Source organism: Chiloscyllium punctatum, chromosome 15 (assembly GCF_047496795.1).
Source record: "Chiloscyllium punctatum isolate Juve2018m chromosome 15, sChiPun1.3, whole genome shotgun sequence".
Lineage (NCBI taxonomy): Eukaryota > Metazoa > Chordata > Chondrichthyes > Orectolobiformes > Hemiscylliidae > Chiloscyllium > Chiloscyllium punctatum.
The window spans coordinates 2,454,001-2,474,964 of NC_092753.1; the positions used below are offsets into that span (position 1 = coordinate 2,454,001).

Below are 20,964 nucleotides of genomic sequence, written 5' to 3' on the forward strand. Positions count from 1 at the left end.
CGCCTCATCTTCCGCCTCGGAACTCTTCAACCCCAGGGCATCAATGTGGACTTCAACAGCTTCCTCATTTCCCCTTCCCCCACCTCACCCTAGTTCTAAACTTCCAGCTCAGTAACTGTCCCCTTGTCTTGTCCGGACTTGTCCTACCTGCCTATCTTCTTTTCCACCTATCCACTCCACCCTTTCCACCTTCATCCCCTCCCCCACTCACCCTCTATGCTACTTTCTCCCCACCCTCACCCTCCTCTAGCTTATCTCTCCACGCTTCAGGCTCACTGCCTTTATTCCTGATGAAGGGCTTTTGCCCGAAATGTCGATTTCGAAGCGACTTGGATGCTGCCTGAACTGCTATGCTCTTCCAGCATCACTAATCCAGAATCTGGTTTCCAGCATCTGTAGTCATTGTTTTACCTAAATCAACCTATAACTTTTTATTGAAACAAACATTACATGCTGAAATGGTCTTCAACAAAAAAAGACATGAAGTAGTATAGCAGAACATAGTTCCATCAACTCCCAATTCATTACTGTATCGAAAAGAAAAAAAAATGTCCTCTTTCAGGGGGCTATTCATGACAAGGACACTGGTCCTGGCAGAACTTTTAAAAGCAAGTTAAGTGCTGTTTACACTGATTTGTTTGCAGTGCAGAAAGGCTAAGTACAGATGCTTACAAATGGAGATTCAGTCAGCATCAAGTAGCTCACTGGTCTGAGAGAAGGTGACACGTTGTTGATGACAAAGGTCTTCAGCCAATCAACGGCGAGAGGCAGAGAAGCAGAGAAAGATTGCCCATGTGTTCTCAGTCTTCTCTTTTGAACGGCAGTTTCTAAATGTACAATATACTCATTTTACAAGGAGGAGCATCCAGATAAGGCAACATACATATTGATTGGGTGACTGTTACAATCAGCGAGTGTCAATAGTAGAGATCAAGCCATCTGCTGTTACACAACGAATACTTTTCATCATGTTAAACTGACCTTACACAATGAATGCTTTTCCACCTTGATAACCCATGACCCTTGCTTCCAGCACTCCATTATTAACTGCCAGTTCTTTTCTGATCTGAGTCATGTTCGGCTGAACCTCATTTCACAAAACTCAGAACTTAACTCTTCCCCTACCTGCTTATACCCTATACACATTCTCACGAGTAAGGAAAAAAATCCCTTCTCTCAACTAAAGAAACCAGTTCATTGTCACTATGGATTATGGCTTTTAACTCTTAAAGTCAGAGCCATGGTAAGTGCAAATCTGCCACCCCGTGCCTCCTGAAAGCAAATAAAAGCACCTGGAGAAAGATCAAGGAGCAGCAGCCAAAAGGATCACCTCAATGATCCCTGCAGACAGGGAGCATTGAACTGTCTAATGTTTAAGAATTACAGAATTGTTTTGCACTTTGTCCTGCACATTCATCTTCCAGAATTGTTTCTATTGTGGCTAAACTTCAATGAAGTCTATGACTGCTTGATCCTGCGGCTTACTCTGCTGTTGTCGGAAGCAATGGAATTAAGAGTCAGGGCATTGAAGTTGTTAGCAAGTTGGCAAGGACCATTTTTCTCAAGGTCTGGATGAGGCCTGGAACTTAAATTTGAGAATCCTACAATATTCTGCTTTATTAATCTTATCTAACACAGTGTAATCCAGAATCATGTTCCAACAACCAAAATCTTCAATTTCCCCCCCAATCACATATTCACTTGGCCAAATGGAAGCTATGCCCATTGATAACAAGCATTAGAGATCCATTGTAATGGCAAGCTTCAACTAGAAATTATAAAACTTTGAATGACAACAAACTAAAAGATAGTGAATGCTCTATGATCAACTCTTTTGCAGTATTAATTCAACTATGATTATTATCACTACATTTGGCTCCCCAGGCATAACACCGACTGATAGGGGTTAAATTATTCATGCGTGTATGGCTACTAACAAAATTTGTATTTCTTTTGTTAAATAGCATTTCCAATATGTACCAGATAATACAAATTTAGTTGCACTATTCTCTGACCACTCAAGACAGGATCAATAACAGAACAACACTGACTCTTCTTCAACTTGCAGGTATCTTCTTCAGACTAACAAACAGAAGTCACATTGCGTGTGACCTCACATCCCTGACACTGCTGCACAGTAGAAGTGATATTGGTTATGTTGTGCACACCTTACACAATTGTCCTTTTTTTTGTACATTTAACATATTTATAATGCCCTAAAGCATTTCAAGTCACCTGCCTTCTGATTTCTCTTCATCATGATTGTTCCTTTTGACTGAGTGACAGATTTCAACTACATTGACACTTACCTCAGGAAATCAGTTTGCAAATCTCTTTACCTCTTCAACTGGACAACTCTTCTCACTGCAGTCCTGGTTGGGTGGTGCACAAATATCTCACCTATGAATTGCACATGTTTTTAGTATGCACATCCCAAACTTCCAGTTACCCTGTCAGCCTCATACTTGAACACGAGCTACCCACATAAGAAAATAGAGGCAAATGCCCAAAATAAACCAAATAGGAACAAACATCTCAAGTAAAATGCAGAGGACAAAGGTTGTCAAAAAATTACACCATTTCTGAGCCATCGTTGTGAAAGTAAATTACAGGAATAAGTGCAATGTCCACACTGTGTTCAAATGAACTTGCAATTTTATCAACGAATTTTCTGTTTCACAGTTCTCAGAAGATCATTTCAACTCAAACAATTATAGGAACTAAACTAGTAGATTCCCGATCACCAAGCAACACTGGAAAAAATGCATCACAATAAAAAGACTCGGCTATCTTCATCCCTTTACCCAAATAGAAGCAAGAAAGCATTATTAAAATTTAATATAGAACACCACCATTTATATATAATATAGTCTGAGTAAAGGAAACTCCATAAACAAGCAAATTTTATCTGAATCATTGCATGGTGGTAACCAAAATGTACTTCAGATCACGAGAAGCAAGCCAGATACTACAAAAATACTCCTCGTGTGAAGATGACCAAACCCATTGTAAGCAATAAACGAATCAGAGAGACAGCTTCAGAACAAAATCTTTTTGACTCAAAGATCAAACACTCGCTTCAACATCAAGTTTCATCAAGTCCCATATAACAGTATATTACCAAAATATTACTTAGAAATGTATTCATTAATGGTTAATTAGGAACAAAAAGACATGCACTTTAAATAATGCAATTGATAAATTGAACAACATTTAGCTAAAATGTGTTTTCAAAAGATTGGAAAAGTAGATAACTACTCCAGAAATCTCAAAATTACTACTTTTTGTTAATATCTGGATGCACACACTATTCCTTTCTCCAGTGGAATTAAATGAATTGTATCGATGAAAGTCCAAATCAAAACTGTAATAATGGACATCAGATCTAGGCTTCCCAACTACATTTCCATCATGAAAAATTACACTGCAGCTGGACATGCACAGATGTTTCCTTGAAATACAAAAAAAATTACACCCTAAACAAATAACATGTGTTCATGCAATGACTTCAGAAGTTCAAAATGTACAAGTTCCCATTCAAGATAAAACTTGTCAATATCAATGATGATTTGGCTCATTTTGCATTGATCTTTCCAAGAATCTGCAAGTTTCCTTGTACAACAACAATAAAATTTTTACAGCTCCAAACATTTTAAGAAGGAGACAATAGTTTTCAGTTTCTATCGACTATACATGCCCCTTTATATTTGCATTACAACACTGTCAATTGATTACAATAAAATAAAGATGACGTAATATTTTAGGAAAGAATTTCTGAAAGAGCAATATTTCACAACTGAGATTCAGAAGAACTGTACTTAAGTGTTTATTATTCCCAACAATGCTTGAAGCAAGAAGTAACCATAGCCCTACACAAATTAGTCTGAATTGTAACAATGTGGGATAACAAAGACTTTTCATCAATCCAAAATCAAAACAGACATTTGTAGCATTGCAGGTCAAGGATAACCCTTAATTATTTTTAAATCAACACAGCATCAGTGTTGCAATGAAGAAATCAAGTCACCCAACATAGAAAGCTCCTACAAAAAGCAATTTGTCAATGCCCAAATGGCCTGTTTTTTGGTGTCTTGATTTCTGCCACCAGGAGAATTCACCGATTCTTCTTTGAAATAGTGGCAGAGTCCTTAGTCCAGATGAGGCAGCAGATGGGACCATAGCTTAATATCTCATCTCAAAGATGTGACCACCAAATAAAGTATTCCTCCCCAGGAATGCACTCAAGTGTAATCTTTGATTTGTGCGCTCAGGTCTAAGATTGAATTTGAACCCCAAACTTTTGACTCGAAAGGTAAAAATGCGATCAACTTAGCCACAAAGAACACAAACTAAATATTGTCAACTTGCAAAAATGAATGAAGAACACTAGAAAGGGAATTACTTCTGGGAGAAGAGATGACACAAATTTATGAATTAGAAAGATCTTGAGACACAGTGGTAGTGACCATAGCCAAACCAAAAGATCTGGGTTCAAGTCCCACTTCAAGATGTAACAACCACAATGTGCATCACACATCCATACAGACTGATGACAAAAATATTAAAAAGATGAAAATGTTCACCAAATTAATCTATTTGTCTAAAGCTACAGAACAAAAAAAGGTTCAGCGTAAACTTTATATCAATTTCAGACAAGGTGCAGCAGAATAAACTTGCAAGGAAATTAGAGATAAGACACATCGTTGACCAAGTATAATGGGAACTTTAATGATCTGATCTGAATACTGGCCAGATTATTATAGTATGAAGGGCAAGAGCTCCTGAGTTGTGTTCAGAAGTTTCCACAGCAGTGTGTTTCCAGTCCAGCAAGGAAACGGGTATCACTAGACCTAGTTCTTTGGAATGAGGTGGGCCAAGTGAATCAAGTGTCAATAGGAAAATATTTCAGGAACACCAATCATTATGCCAAAGTTTAAGATGGCTGTAGAAAGGGTAAGGAACAATCCAGAATAAGAATCATTAACTCAGAAAAGGTAACTGCACTGGATCAATAATGCCTCTAGCACTTATGAAAAAGCAATAGTAATTTAAACTGTAAATGAGTAAATGTGTTGTCTTTAAAGGTGAGATAGTCTGCTCATATCTCTACAGAGGAAAGGTATGGCAAACAAATCCAGATCCCTGGATGCCAAAGGATTTATAACTTTATAAATGTGCTTGTTACAGTTATCATGTGAATAACAGAATTGAGAATCTGGTTGAATATTGAAAGTTCAAAGGAGAAGTGAAAGTTCAAAACAAAAGGAAAAGAAGAAAATCACAAAGAATTAGAAGAAACTGGCAACCAAAATGAAAGAGAAACCAAAAGTCCTTTATAGCACCTAATCAAAGGATTATAAAGAGGTGTAAAAAGGGGACCTACCAAACCTGGAGGCAGGGAACAAGGCTGAGGCATCAGACAAGTACTTTGCAGCTATTTTTAGGTGATGACGGTGAATAAAAGAAATAATAAGAACTAAGAGGCATTGGATAGGCTATCTGTCCTTCAAGATGATGAGATGTGTGGACCTGAGAAGATGTAAAGGACATTGAAAACTGCAAAAACATTGGCCAGAAATCTTCAATTTTCAGAGACTTGGTGTCTTGAGCAGTCAAGAATTGTAATGTTATGACCTTGTTCAAAAAAAGTATAAAGATAAGCTAAGGAACTAGAAGCCAGTCAATTTAACTTCAAAGTCGGGAGCTCTTTAAGGCAAGATTAATAATCACTTGGACAAATGTAGGTTACTTGAGGAAAGTTAGTAAGGATTTGGTAGGAAAACTCATATTTAGTTTACCGGAATTTTTTTGATGGATAGAAAGCAGAATTAACATTTTGGGTGCAAGCACCCTCCTTCAGAATGAAACATTAACTCTGGTTTCTCTCTACGTATGCTGCCAGACTTGCTGAGTTTTTCCAGCAATTAGATTTTTTTTGTACTAGGTACAATTTCACCATGTGATGATACAAGGTTTGAAAGTAGTAATAACTGTGCAGCAGAGAACAGAACTTCAAAAAAAACAGCACAACCAAACACATGGAATGGGCAGCCGATGAAATTTAATCCAGAGATTGCGAAGCATTTCACTGTGATAGGAAGAATGCAGACAGACACAATGATTACAATTCCAAAGGGAGTGCAGGAGCAGTGGGGCAAGGTATGTAGACATAAATCATTAAAGTTGACAAGACAAGTTGAATGGTTAATTAAGTATACAGCATACAAGGCTTTATTAATAGGAAGGAATGTTAAACTTGTAAAAAGACTGCCTTGAACTCAGTATTATGCTATTTCTGACAGCTACATTATAGGAAGGGTGTGAAGACTTCAGACAGTGCAAAAATGATTCACAATTGTTCCAAGAATGGGGAACTTAATTATGTAGACAGTCTTTGAAAAGAACATTGAATAGTGATATATGGAAAAATTGGTCTCATTGATAGAAGCATCAAGAATCAGAGGGCACAAAATTTAAGATGGGCAAAAGAACCGATGACAACAGGAGGAAAAACCTTTTCACCAGCAAGTGGGGAAGAATTGGAATGCACTGTATCAGAGTGTAGTGACGGTAAATTCAATCTAGACTTTCAAAGGGGAACTGGATTATCTGGAAAAGACAGTGCAAAGGATGACTCTGACTCGAAAGCAGGGGACTGGCGTCAGTAATATTGCTCCTTTCCAGGAAGCAATGAGATACAGAAGTGTCCTTTTGCGCTGTGACTAGGAAAACTGATTACGAAAAACATTTCTCAGTACAGCTTAGTAGACAGGGAGAACAGTCGAACGATCCAGGAAGGACAGGCGGTTTGTGGACTTTAGATAAACTCTTACCATTCTTGCAAATATCAAGTAAACCAAATCAAATACTGTACCCCCCCTATGGCCTAGAAACGAAACATCTGCCCTGAAACCGCTGCTATGGCAGCAAACAATGCTGAGAACACAAGTTTCTTACAATCTATACAACATCCACTATCTGCACGGCCCGAAATATACACCTGTAACTGGAATACTTGCATTATTTTCAACAGTAGAACCACGCTGCTCGCAGTGCGGAAATGGAAAAAAAATAACATTAAGGGAGGCGGGTGGAAGGAAGAGGAGAAAGATGAGCAAAATGGAAAGGGAAACGGGCGAGTGCAGGTGGAGGATATTGAGAGTTAAAGCAAAACTATAAACAATAGTCACATCGCGACATGCAGTGAAGGAATCCGCAACTTCAGTATCTGATCCGCCAACCCCGCAGCTCCACCAAGATAAACCCAGGAATCCCAAGCTCCAGTTGCTGCCGGAGATGGAAACTCTGGCTCCGGGCTCCTCGTGCATGATCCCAACTGAAGGAGCCGAACAGGTGAGAGCGCGGATCCCGAGTCAGGGGCGCGAAGCTAATTGTCGCCCCCCTCGACAACGCAGGACCCAGGGGGCTCGAGCTGCGCCGCGCGCCACTCTCCCTCCTCCCGAGAGTCCGGCGCGAGCGAGCGGCGGCGGTTGGAACTCAACCGTCCAACGTCGGGGCACTTGCGACTCACCCGAACATCTTCCCCTCCGCCTGCCTCACACCGCGACAGGAGGGGAAGCGAGCTTGCGAAACAACAAAAAAAAAAGAAAGAAAGGCCGTCTCGTGAGACCCGCTCGACCGAAACCGTTACCAGCCCCAGCCGCGCGCTCACTCACTCACCCGCAATGTAAAAGGCGCTGAGAGCCGCTCAGCCCCGCTATCGCAGACTCTACTCAGCCGCCATGTTCCGCTGCGTAACGGCGACGTCAGGAGCATCGCGTGCACGGATGAGTCGTGGCGGCGAAGGGAGGATCGGAGTTTACGTGCCCACAGCGCACACCCAACAGAGTATCGGACGGAGGCAAGTTTAGCGCTAATCCCATACCCTTTGACCGCAGCACATCAGAAATTTGGCACGTATTTCTATTTGATGCAGCGAGCAAGATCATTTTCAGTCACCCTCTTTGTTTGTACCTAAATTATTCCCCCCCCCCCAAAGTGCAGAGCTAATGAATGCAGTTTTCAGTTCACCTGGAATCAGTCAGCAAGGAAACACAATGTCTGAATTAACATGGGTAACTGAAATAACAGTATTGCTGCAAAAAAAAAGTGTTTGGAAGTTACATCATATTTGGTTTTATGACTTTTAAAGTTTTCAGTCCTGAGTTCTGTCTCAGCCGGCCAACGGGGCCCTTTGTTTCAATTTGAATGGTCGAGAAGCAGTACCTTTTATTGTGCTCCTCCACAGACATCTGTCATAGTGCCTAACAATTACCCTACTTGGCGTAGTCTGCTTTGTGGATTGCATGTCATTTCACACCACACAGACAAATTCTCTTTGAATGACCACAAATACCACAATCGTTCATGAAAAGAGCTTATTTTGTTCAGGTCGATCGGAAATCTGACAATCTTCTCCTGGTTGAAACTAAGCTAACATCATGATCCCATCTAACTGATAGCTTTTCCAATAATTTGATTACTCAAGTAGTCAGTGTTTTACCCCGAAGAGCATCAACAACTCTGGTTTTGGGAAACATTTATTTTTTTCTGATGCAACTATGATTCAGATAAGAAAATATCACAACAAATCCAACAATATTTCATGACAGTAAACACCAAATATATTGCACTAAGTACATGTTTTCATTTCCAGAATGTCAATCACAACAAGGGAATTGCACATTTACTTGAACAAGTACATTTTCACAATAGAACAATAAATTCTTTAGATCAAAAGCACCACCTGTTAATAAAATCAACCATCCTATTCAGTCTAAAGCGAGAAACACAATTTGCTTGGCCGAGTCAAGGAAGCAAGTAATTCAGACTTTGTCTTAGTTTACATCACAATTAGGAATCAATTATCAATATAATTAACATTAACTGATTCAACAAATATATGTAAAATGTGAACAGGACAATAAAAACCAAGAAGATGTTAATAATTTGTTCTGACTGATTTTTTTTTCAAAAATGCTTCATATGACAAACCCAATTAATATTGAGCCAATGCGAGCTGTAATTGGTTTGAAGCTATTTTGAGATGGGTAACCTATTCATGAGTAAAAAGTATCAAAAAAGAGGCATGTTAGGGAATTAGTTTTACACATTTGACGCAACTTTTAAAAAGCTACCTGATGTCTCTGAGATATACTGTATTTCATTCAGTTATGAAGAGGAAAAATGATTACATCATTAATTAGCTCACTTTTAACAGAGATTTGGTGTTCGAAAAATGTTTTGAAAGTTGGTGCTTTAAACAAACTTGCTCTGATTATGAGTAGTCTGCACCAAACAACACTTAATTATGTCATATCTGAATATTTTCACAATGTTTTATTTCAATACAGTTCCAAGAAGTGATTGTTCTTACACCACCACCAAAGTAAAAACCCTTTTCTAATGACGAAAGAAAATTTATCAACAATACATCTTTTATTTTCAGTTTAGCTCAGGAAAAAAAAATCAGGTCAAAATCTCAACTGATAAATTCATTGGCCCTCACCCACTCAGAGGAAATCACCTTCAATGATGAGTATGTGGTAAAATCAGTACTTATGGTCTGCATCTGACTATTCTGCTTCAACTGGGAGTGCAGTATTGCTGAATTCCTATTAGTCTATTTAGATAAATAATTACTGGTGGTCCATGCAGTGTCTTATATCTTCCATGTATAAAATATAATATTGTTCAGTTTTGGTGAATCACGTTAAAAGATATTCCTCCAAAAAAATATTGGAAAGACTAATTGGAGATAAGTCCCATGATTAAACTTAAAATATAAGCCATAGTTATTACTTTAACCTGTGGCAGTGTTTGTAGAGGAATAAGACAGTGTTATTTTCTGGGTCTGTAGATTGTGAAGTAAAAATGGCCTTTGCAGTGATATGTGCTTCTTGTCAGATGTGGGAGTTTAAAGAGAGTTTAAGGGTTACTGCGCATTATATCTGCTATAAAGGCTGTTGGATGCGAATCTTATCAGATCGAGTGGATCGGTTGGAGAGACAGATAGAAGCGATGAGGAATTTGCAAAGCAACAGTATGTGATGGAAGGCAGTTATAGAAAGGGGGGATGTCTCAGATACAGTCACATGATGGGTTAACTCCAGGAAGGGTAAGAGAGGTCGGCAACGAGAGCAGGAGTCTCTTGTGGATATACCCATTTCAAACTGGTATGCTGTTTTGGAAAATGCAGGGGGTGATGGATTCTCAGGGGAACGTAGCACAAACAGCCAAGTTTCTAGTATTGAAACTGGCTCTAATGCAACGAGGGGTACGTCAGCTTCCAAGAGATCAATTATGTTAGGGGATTCTGTAGTCCGAGGTACAGACAGACGTTTCTGTGGCCAGCAGAGAAAAAGCGGAATGGTGTGTTGTTTCCCTGGTGCCAGGATCAAGGATGTCTCCGAGAGGGTGCAGAATGTTCTCACGGGGGAGAGGGCTCAGCAGGAGGTCGTTGTCCACATTGGAACCAATGACATTGGAAGGGAAAAGGTTGAGACTCTGAAGGGACATTACAGAGAGTTAGGTAGAAATTTAAAAAGGAGGTCCTCAAGGGTAGTAATATCTGGATTACTCCCAGTGCTACGAGCTAGTGAGGGCAGGAATAGGAGGATAGAGCAGATGAATGCATGGCTGAGGAGCTGGTGTATGGGAGAAGGATTCACATTTTTGGATCATTGGAATCTCTTTTGGGGTAGAAGTGACCTGTACAAGAAGGACGGATTGCACCTAAAGTGGAAGGGGACTAATATACTAGCAGGGAAATTTGCTAGAACTGCTTGGGAGGATTTAAACTAGTAAGGTGGGGGGGTAGGACCCAGGGAGATGGTGAGGAAAGAGATCGATCTGAGACGGGTACAGCTGAGAACAGAAGTGAGTCAAACAGTCAGGGCAGGCAGGGACAAGGTAGGACTAATAAATTAAACTGCATTTATTTCAATGCAAGGGGCCTAACAGGGAAGGCAGATGAACTCAGGGCATGGTTAGGAACATGGGACTGGAATATCGGAATTACGCAATTACGGAAACATGGCTCAGGGATGGGCAGGACTGGCAGCTGAATGTTCCAGGATACAAATGCTACAGGGAGGATAGAAAGGGAGGCAAAAGAGGAGGGGGAGTGGCATTTTTGATAAGGGATAGCATTACAGCTGTGCTAAGGGAGCATATTCCTGGAAATACATCGAGGGAAGTTATTTGGGTGGAACTGAAAAATAAGAAAGGGATGATCACCTTATTGGGATTGTATTATAGACCCCCCAGTAGTCAGAGGGAAATTGAGAAACAAACTTGTAAGGAAATCTCAGCTTTCTGTCAGAATACTATGGTGGTTATGGTAGGGGATTGTAACTTTCCAAACATCGACTGGGTCTGCCATAGTGGTTTAGATGGAGAGGAATTTCTTAAGTGTGTACAAGACAATTTTCTGATTCAGTATGTGGATGTACCTACTAGAGAAGGTGCAAAACTTGACCTACTCTTGGGAAATAAGGCAGGGCAGGTGACTGACATGTCAGTGGGGGACACTTTGGGGCCAGCGACCATAATTCTATTCATTTTAAAATAGTGATGGAAAAGGATAAACCAGATCTAAAAGTTAAAGTCCTAAATTGGAGAAAGGCCAATTTTGACGGTATTAGGCAAGAACTTTCAAAAGCTGATTGGAGGCAGATGTTCGCAGGTAAAGGGATGGCTGGAAAATGGGAAGCCGTCAGAAATGAGATAGCAAGAATCCAGAGAAAGTATATTCCTGTCAGGGTGAAAGGGAAAGCTGGTAGGTATAGGGAATGCTAGATGACTAAAGAAATTGAGGGTTTGGTTAAGAAAAGGAAGGAAGCATATGTCAGGTACAGACAGGATAGATCGAGTGAATCCTTAGAAGAGTATAAAGAAAGTAGGAGTATACTTAAGAGGGAAATCAGGAGGGCAAAACGGGGACATGAGATTGCTTTGGCAATTAGAATTAAGGAGAATCCAAAGGGTTTTTACAAATATATTAAGGACAAAAGGGTAACTAGGGAGAGAATAGGGCCCCTCAAAGATTAGCAAGGTGGCCTTTGTGTGGAGATACTAAGTGAATATTTTGCATCAGTATTTACTGTGGAAAAGGATATGGAAGATAAAGACTGTAGGGAAATAGATGGTGACATCTTGCAAAATGTCCAGATTACAGAGGAGGAAGTGCTGGATGTCTTGAAACGGTTAAAGGTGAATAAATCCCCAGGACCTGATCAGGTGTACCTTAGAATTCTGTGGGAAGCTAGGGAAGTGATTGCTGGGCCTCTTTCTGAGATATTTGTATCATCAATAGTCACAGGTGAAGTGCCGGAAGACTGGAGGTTGGCAAACGTGGTGCCACTGTTTAAGAAGGGTGGTAAGGACAAGCCAGGGAACTATAGACCAGTGAGCCTGACCTCGGTGGTGGACAAGTTGTTGGAGGGAATCCTGAGGGACAGGATGTACATGTATTTGGAAAGGCAAGGACTAATTCGGGATAGTCAACATGGCTTTGTGCGGGGGAAATCATGTCTCACAAACTTGATTGAGTTTTTTGATGAAGTAACAAAGAATATTGATGAGGGCAGAGCAGTAGATGTGATCTATATGGACTTCAGTAAGGCGTTTGACAAGATTCCCCATGGGAGACTGATTAGCAAGGTTAGATCTCATGGAATACAGGAAGAACTAGCCATTTGGATACAGAACTGGCTCAAAGGTAGAAGACAGAGGGTGGTGGTGGAGGGTTGTTTTTCAGACTGGATGCGTGTGACCAGTGGAGTGCCACAAGGATCGGTGCTGGGCCCTCTACTTTTTGCCATTTACATAAATGATTTGGATGCGAGCATAAGAGGTATGGTTAGTAAGTTTGCAGATGACACCAAAATTGGAGGTGTAGTGGACAGTGAAGAGGGTTACCTCAGATTACAACAGGATCTTAACCAGATGGGCCAATGGGCTGAGAAGTGGCAGATGAAGTTTAATTCAGATAAATGTGAGGTGCTGCATTTTGGGAAAGCAAATCTTAGCAAGCCTTATACACTTAATGGTAAGGTCCTAGGGAGTGTTGCTGAACAAAGAGACCTTGGAGTGCAGGTTCATAGCTCCTTGAAAGTGGAGTCACAGGTAGATAAGATAGTGAAGACGGCGTTTGGTGTGCTTTCCTTTATTGGTCAGCGTATTGAGTACAGGCGTTGGGAGGTCATGTTGCGGCTGTACAGGACATTGGTTAGGCCACTGTTGGAATATTGCATGCAATTCTGGTCTCCTTCCTATCGGAAAGATGTTGTGAAACTTGAAAGGGTTCAGAAAAGATTTACAAAGATGTTGCCAGGGTTGGAGGATCTGAGCTACAGGGAGAGGCTGAACAGGCTGGGGTTGTTTTCCCTGGAGCGTCGGAGGCTGAGTGGTGACCTTATAGAGATTTACAAAATTGTGAGGGGCATGGATAGGATGAATAGGCAAAGTCTTTTCCCTGGAGTTGGGGCGTCCAGAACTAGAGGGCATAGGTTTAGGATGAGAGGAGAAAGATATAAAAGAGACCTAAGGGACAACTCTTTCACGCAGAGGGTGGTACATTTATGGAATGAGCTGTCAGAGGATGTGGTGGAGGCTGGTACAGTTGCAACATTTAAGAGGCATTTGGATGGGTGTATGAATAGGAAGGGCTTGGAGGAATATGGGCTGGGTGCTGGCAGGTGATACGAGATTGGGTTGGGATATCTGGTCGGCATGGATGGGTTGGACTGAAGGGTCTGTTTCCATGCTGTACATCTCTATGACTCTATGACTCTATAATGACATTTTTGTTTTCCACTCCAAACTCTGTCTGTACTTAATTTCTGGCTCTTTATCAAAATATTATCAGTCTGTTTGCAAGCTTTTCACATTTGATTTTGCAATATGCTAATAACCCTTACATTTGGACCAGAACTAACATTGCTTTTTCTACTTCTGTAATATTGCTTAACTTCTCCCTATTTAAACTCATCTCCTGAAACTCTTATCCATACCTTCGACTTGATAGTTCTGGTATGTCTCCCAAATCATCCAAACCTCTACTGCTTATGTCTTAACTGGCATCAAGTCCCATATGACTATCATCTTGTGCTTATTGATCTAATGTAGCTGCCAGTAAAGCAATATCTTGATTTTCAAATTATCAACCCTTGTTTTCAAATCCCTTTATCACTTTCCCTTCGCCGTAATCTCATCTATCACATTTCTCTATTTGCGTTCTTCTAATTTTCATGTGTTGTGCATTCTCAAACATAATTGCTCTTTTGGCTGTGTCGTCAGAGCCTCATAATCTGAAATTCCCTTCTTCGCTTTAGCTTTCCTACTTTAAGACACTTCTGAAAACCTGCCTTTTTCGCCAAGCCTTTGGTCTTCTGTTTTGTGGCTTGGTGTGACATTTTGTATTGTAGTGCTCCTGTGAACTGCTTTGGGGATGTTTCAATATGTTAAAGATGCTATAAAAATACAATTTGCTGCTGTTAGTTGCACATGAGGAACGGAAGTAAACCCATCATAATTCATCCTTACAAAGATTCTAAACCAACTCGTTTCAGCATCCTCGGTTGCTTAGGATTCATAGGGTTCCTTCAGTTCTCTCCTGACTCCTTTCCCTTCTGCCAGAGCTCTTTGTGAAGCATTTTTTGATAGCAGTCCATTGCAGTAAAGATCGACATTGAAGTGATTTTGAAGAAGCCTCACAGGTTCATGAATTATAAAATTTAATGGTACAAAAGGAAATTATTTGACCATTGTGCCTTAGCCAGCTCTCTGAAAGAGCTATTAATTAATGCCATTGCCTGATTTTCTTTTCTCCTGTAACTCTGCAGATATTTCCTTTCTGTGGGATTCTGTGTTGAATCTGCATTCACATTTGCATTCCATTCAAGTAATCATAATAAATTATCATCCCACTTTGGCCATTTTGCCAGATACTTTAAATCTGTACCCTGTTGTTACTGATCTTCAAGCCAGTTTCCATCCCTAAAATGTTGCCCAGCTCTTCCCTGCTTCAGTTCCACTCTAAGGAAGCTCTTATCCATATCTTTGTTACATAGACTTGACTATTCCAACACATTCCTGAACAACCTTCCATCTTTCATTTTCAATAAACATAAACTTATCCAAAACTCTGATACATGTGTCCTAAGTGTGTTCTAACACAGTTGTGGTCACCGAGCATCCCTCTGATTGCAGACCTGCACTGGTTACAGTTTTAAATTACTCATCCAAGTTTCAATTCCTGATATGAATATGACCCTCCCTTTCACTGAAACCTCTCATACCTTTATAAACTCATGAGATATCTGCACTCATCCAGTTCTGTCCTCCTATGCATTACCATTGCTACCAAATCCCTAATTTTCTTCTTAAACGTCTTTCCACCTGTCTTTCTTTAACATGGCCCAGTAGACTTATTTTTTAGAGCAAGCTTTTGGTCAGCTCTCTATTATCTCCTTATACGCTTGATAATACCCCTCTGGAGCATTTCGAGACATTTTATTACAAAGAAGTGTTACATGAATGCAAAATTATTGTTGAATAAGTTTCTTGTGATTTGCCTTTTACATATTTGCTCCTTTGCAATCTGTATTTGCACAAAAGGAATTATCGTTGCTTTTTGATTACCACAGCATTATTATCACAATGATTAAATCGCTGTCAACAATGTCAACTTTTCATTGAAGGAAAGACCAGACAGTCCACAGATTCCTTAACCACATCAATGATCATAATGTATATAATCTCACATAATTGATAGGAAAGAATTAAACGTGAGGCATTGCATTTTGGTAAAACAAACAAGGGCACGACATATACAATTAAAAGTAGGGCCTTGGGTAGTGTTGTAGAGCAGAGAGACTTAGGGGTTTAGGTAACTAATTCTTTGAAGTTTGCATCACATATAGATATGATGGTTAATAGGGTGTTTTGCATGTTCGGTTCAGACCTTTGAGTAGAGGAGTTAGGATGTTATGTTGAGGCTGTACAGGACGTTGGTGAGGCCTTTTCTGGAGTACTGCATGTGGTTCCTTCCTGTTATAGGAAGGATATTCAGCTGAAGAGATTTAACAGGATGTTGACGGGAATGGAGGGTTTGAGTTATGTGGAGTGGCTGGATAGACTGGGACTTTTCTCAGTGGACCTTGGGGTTTTGAGGGGTGACCTTATTGAGATTATAAAGTCATGAAATGTATAGATAAGGTGAATGGCAGGTGTCTTTTTACTCGGGTGGGGGATTGCAAAAATAGAGGCCAATTGTTTACAGTGAGAGGAGAAAGATTTTAGAAAGATGTGAAGGGCAATTTTTTTACACAGAGAGTGGTTCATATGTGGAATGAACTTCCAGAAGATGTGGTGGACTCTGGTACAGTTAGAATGTTTAAAAGACATTTAGGTAGATAATGAACAAGAAATCTTTGGAGTGATATGAGCCAAGGGCAGGCAGGTGGGACTAACTTTGTTTGGGATTCTGGTTGGCATGGACTGGTTGGACTGAGTAGTCTGTTTCATGCTGTATGACTCTAAGACTCTAATCATTCAACAAGTGGAGTAAAACATTGGTCTCATTTATAGAAAACACTCCAATCATTTAAAAGATTTGTCAGATTTGTGGAGCTGATCTACAAATTAGTAAATTTTTTTGAAACACAAATATTGCAAATATTTATTTTGTAAATTTATCATGACAGTTTCTCCACTTTATCCAAGAAGTAGCTAGAATTATTTCTTAACTCAAAACTTCAGTTCAACAATTAAAGAGCTGCACTAAGGCTCAGTATAGTACATTGAGGTATTCAGCCTCCGAGGTCTTGTTTATTGTGGAAATTAGACCAAACACTATTGAAAGTCAAGGATCCTGTTTTATAGCTCACAGCAATTTGCCATTTTGAATTGGTGGTATAAATTCCTGAAAGAGGAAATGTTTCTAAGGAGTTGCTGATGAGTCCTCAGATTATTGACTTTATTTGTTCTTTTATTGGTTTGAAAGAATGGATAGCAGTATTTACTGAAACTAGTTTGGAGGATATGGTAAATCTAAATTCAACAGTACTGTGTACAGGAAACAATTCACTCTACTCTCGTGTGGATCAGAATATTTATTGATCCGACCAAAACTTGCTTTGTCCTTCCTAGTTTAATCATCAATACCTTATTCATCAGGTTGTGGCATGTCACCAGATTAGAAAGCAAAAATGTGATACAATATACTTAAGCATTCAAGATGAATCAGGCATTTGATCATGAGCTGTGACTCAGTTAGTCGTACTCCTGCCTGAGTCAGGTGATGGTTGCAGTTTCACATCCCATTTCAGGAGTTATGCACAAAAATTAAGATTGACATAAAAATCAAAGCAGTAGCAATGGAGTGTTTTAGAGGTGCTGTCTTTCAGATCAGACAAAAGACAAAGAGCCTGACTGCTTTCTCTGATAGATGTAACGTTCAGTGGCACTTTTCAATTAAGAAAAGGAGAGCTATCCCAGCAAAAACAGATTATCTGGTCATTACCATATTGTTGTTTCTTAGAACTTATTGTATGCAAGTTTGCTGTATGTTTCATATACTACGATGACTATACGTTTGAATGGCTCCTTGCCGTTATCTTTCCCTTTAACGGAACCACTTGGCCAATAAAGGAAGTTAGATTAATGGCCTCAATTCATAAGGAAATAGCAAACAACACGGTGTCAGTCCTTGAACAACTTAGTGCAAAAATGATAGCCATTCACACAGTTACCCTACAAAACAGATTGGCCTTAGATTATTTACTAGCTGAAAAAGGGGCACATGTGCCATTATTAGCTCCAATTGTTGCATCTATATTCCTGACCCCAGCGAGAACATTACAAACCTCGCCAATCACATTTGAAAGGCAGTCTCCAATCCCCGTGACACCAGCTACAGTTGGGATCTTTGGAGTTGGATAAGTGGTTGGTTTGGATCCTGGGGCAGAGTCCTTCTACAAAGCTTTATTGCCCTTGTTGTTATTTTTATTACTGTTTCGGTTCTTGTTATCTTCCTTAAGCAGTGCTGTGCGTGTATCAGCTCACTGCCATTGCCCTCCGTCCCATGATCCTCCCAGCTGGCGAAAATCATTGTTGCTCAAACCCCTTTCAATGGAAACCCCTGCCATAAGGCAGAATTCCCAATTGAGGTCACCACTGAGTTTGAGTCCTCCGACTCTGAGGGCTACCCATCTGATTCCAAACTGCCACCACCAGATAACCCTCCCACCCCCCACCAACCCCCCCCCCCCCCCCCCCTCACCCCACCCCATCCCCAATCGCCGGCTCTGGCTCTTTTCCCCTTTTTGTCGAGGCTCAGGACCTTTTTTTTGTCTCATGCAAAAAAAAGGAGGGACTGCGGACATAATGTTTTGGTCCTGGAAGCCATTTTAATTGAATTTTAAACTTCGCTAGGCTAAAATCATGACTAGGAGAAATTGTAACTAACACTGTACCAAATTATGTGACATGACCCTGTAAGGAATGAGATTACAATTTTATTCATAAGAAAGAAAACATTATTGAAATTAACAATGATTATCTCTGTTCTGTGCTCCTGCCAACTACGCCAAATTGTTGAAAGAAAAGCTCAGAAACAGATATTAAGTATTGACCAGCTTTATTACTCACGATATATGTCATGGGAAGCAGCTAGTAAAGACTGTTTCCCATGATATATATATCGTGAGTAATAAAGCTGATTAATACAGTAGGTCTGTTTCTGAGATTTTCTTTCAAAATTATGGAATGTGCCATATAAATGCAGTCCTTTTGTTTCTTCTTAAGATATCAGCAACAAATAATTATAGGATATGACAGTTAAATGAGCTTAGATGTCCCTGATGTGATGACTCTTCCAACCACTTTCATTGAGAAACATTCAAACAGTGACCAATGCATTGCAGTGTATTTATTAGCAACTAATGATGAGCCACTGTTTCCCAACTGAAGAAGAAAAGTTATTAGCCTTGGTTTTCATTAGCCTCAGTAGAGCATTTCTTATTTTCTGAATTAGTACAATGATCCTTTTTGAAAAGAGTAAATATTAAAGTGTGTAAACTTTTCTCTCTGCTTATCTTGTTTTGAAATATTTAAACCGTTTCTCTCACCATAGAAACTGCCTGATCTGAGTATTACCAGCATTTTCTGTTTACATTCTTGTTTCATACCTGATTTTGCTCAATAAATATGTGAATGAAGATGAAATTCAGAATATCAAGCTACACTTCTCTGCTCCTCAAGTACTTAGTTAAATGAGGGCCTGCGTATTACTACTAGCCAGTTCAATGTCAGATTTAGGGTTGTCCAGACACTCAACCAAACATTCTTCTTTAGATACTAGTATTCTTCTAATCAAAACAAAGGTATTATTGTACACAATGACTGGTTTGTATAGTGCTCAGTAGCATATCTGCAACAGAATCTTTGATGTGTGAGTATATGTTTGCAAATGTCATTTAAACAAAAACTGCTGTCCAGCCAATGGTTGTGACTATAAAACTCAGGTTTATAAACAGTCTGTCTGAGTGCAATATATAGGACCTTGAATCTTAAGATCTTATTCTGGTTCATTTTGACTAGTATGTGATTTCCTGGTGCTGAAGTTCTTTGTAACCTGAGCAAATTGCATTATCCTGGATCATTTGGTCCCCATTTTGTGTTTGCAAAGAAGCACAACATGATCAAATTTCTAAGCCTTAATGTTTACACATCTGTTTGAAACAGCAAATGGCAGCTTGCCTGAGGTACTGGAGAACTATTTATGCTCTAAGAATTGTACCCCAGCAACAACCAGTAGCCTCAGGAACACAGAAATGAAAGTGAGAGTGCTTCTCATAATATTTAAAAGCTGCTGTTAAATTGCTTGTCACAATTGGAAAAGAGCAAAAAGAAAAATTATATGCCTTTGTGTGAATGGCAGGTTTATTGGACAGATTACCAAAGAGTGTCTGCAGCAAATAAAACTAAGAGAAAATGAAAGGTTTGAGATAGAGGGAATAATATACTGATGTTGTCTATAAATTGCTAAACCACTTTGTTTTCTGCCCAAGGCTCATTGGTGAGTAGAATTTTCTTAAATCTGGTCAGAGCTATAATATATACATGTGCCAATAGACTCAAAAAACATGTATTTAAAATTGGTTTGCTTTTGGTTTGCAGATGAATCAGAATGTTGCAAATGTCAAAAGAAAAGCTATAGGACTCACACTTTTCACTTCACTCACTAATTAAGTTTATAAGCTTAATCTTTTTAACCAAGCCTTTAGAAACATGCATCAAGTGCCTTCAATGCTGTTCTGTACAAATGTGTACTCTTGAAGTTGGCAGATGAAATCAAACAACACATCTGAATTCAAACATCACTTCTAAATTGACTGGTTTGGCTCCTAGCATGCCTAATTATCTCATTGTCATGAATATGAATTTCAATACCATTATTGTTTAACAAAATACATTAAAAATGATAAATTATTCATTTCTGACTTCATGTTGTGAAGGATACACAATTTGAAATGTAAACTGTTCTCATTTTTAACAAGTGTAAAATAAATACTGTCAGCTCAATCAAATAATCTTGCATTTTTTGCACAAGAGAAGGGAGGCTTGAATTGCTCTATAATACTTTATGATCTAAGAGGCAGCAATAATGAGTACTGTCTGGAGGATGAGTCTTTTATTTTCTTTCAATGAAAACATTTAGTATATATGCAACAGAAAACTGAAAGTTTCTTGATTTCTTCAGACATGCCTCATAAGTATGTTTAAAAAGCCATTTTGATGAAAGGTTGTTTCATTAAAACATTAATACTGTTTTATCTCTCGACAGATGCTGCTAAGCCTGCTGAGTATTTCCAGTTTTCTGTTTTATTTTAAAAGGTATATCTCTTTATGCTATGGGGGTCAGTTAGCTCATTCGACTGGATAGTTGTTTTCGATGCA

General features: G+C 39.4%; 1 protein-coding gene across 4 annotated transcripts in view; it reads right to left on the minus strand.

Moving 5' to 3' along the window:
• Nucleotides 1–7,772, minus strand: part of LOC140485981 (polycomb protein SCMH1-like) — a 116,701-nt gene extending 108,929 nt beyond the window's left edge. For 2 of the 4 annotated variants that reach the window (XM_072584464.1, XM_072584460.1), the window contains exon 1: nucleotides 7,681–7,772. The gene's annotated coding sequence lies outside the window, so the exon portion shown is untranslated. Of the gene's footprint in view, nucleotides 1–2,309; nucleotides 2,401–7,531; nucleotides 7,637–7,680 lie in introns of those variants that run through there. The other 2 variants (XM_072584461.1, XM_072584463.1) reach the window with 2 other exon arrangements.
• Between the last annotated feature and the right edge of the window lie 13,192 nt (nucleotides 7,773–20,964).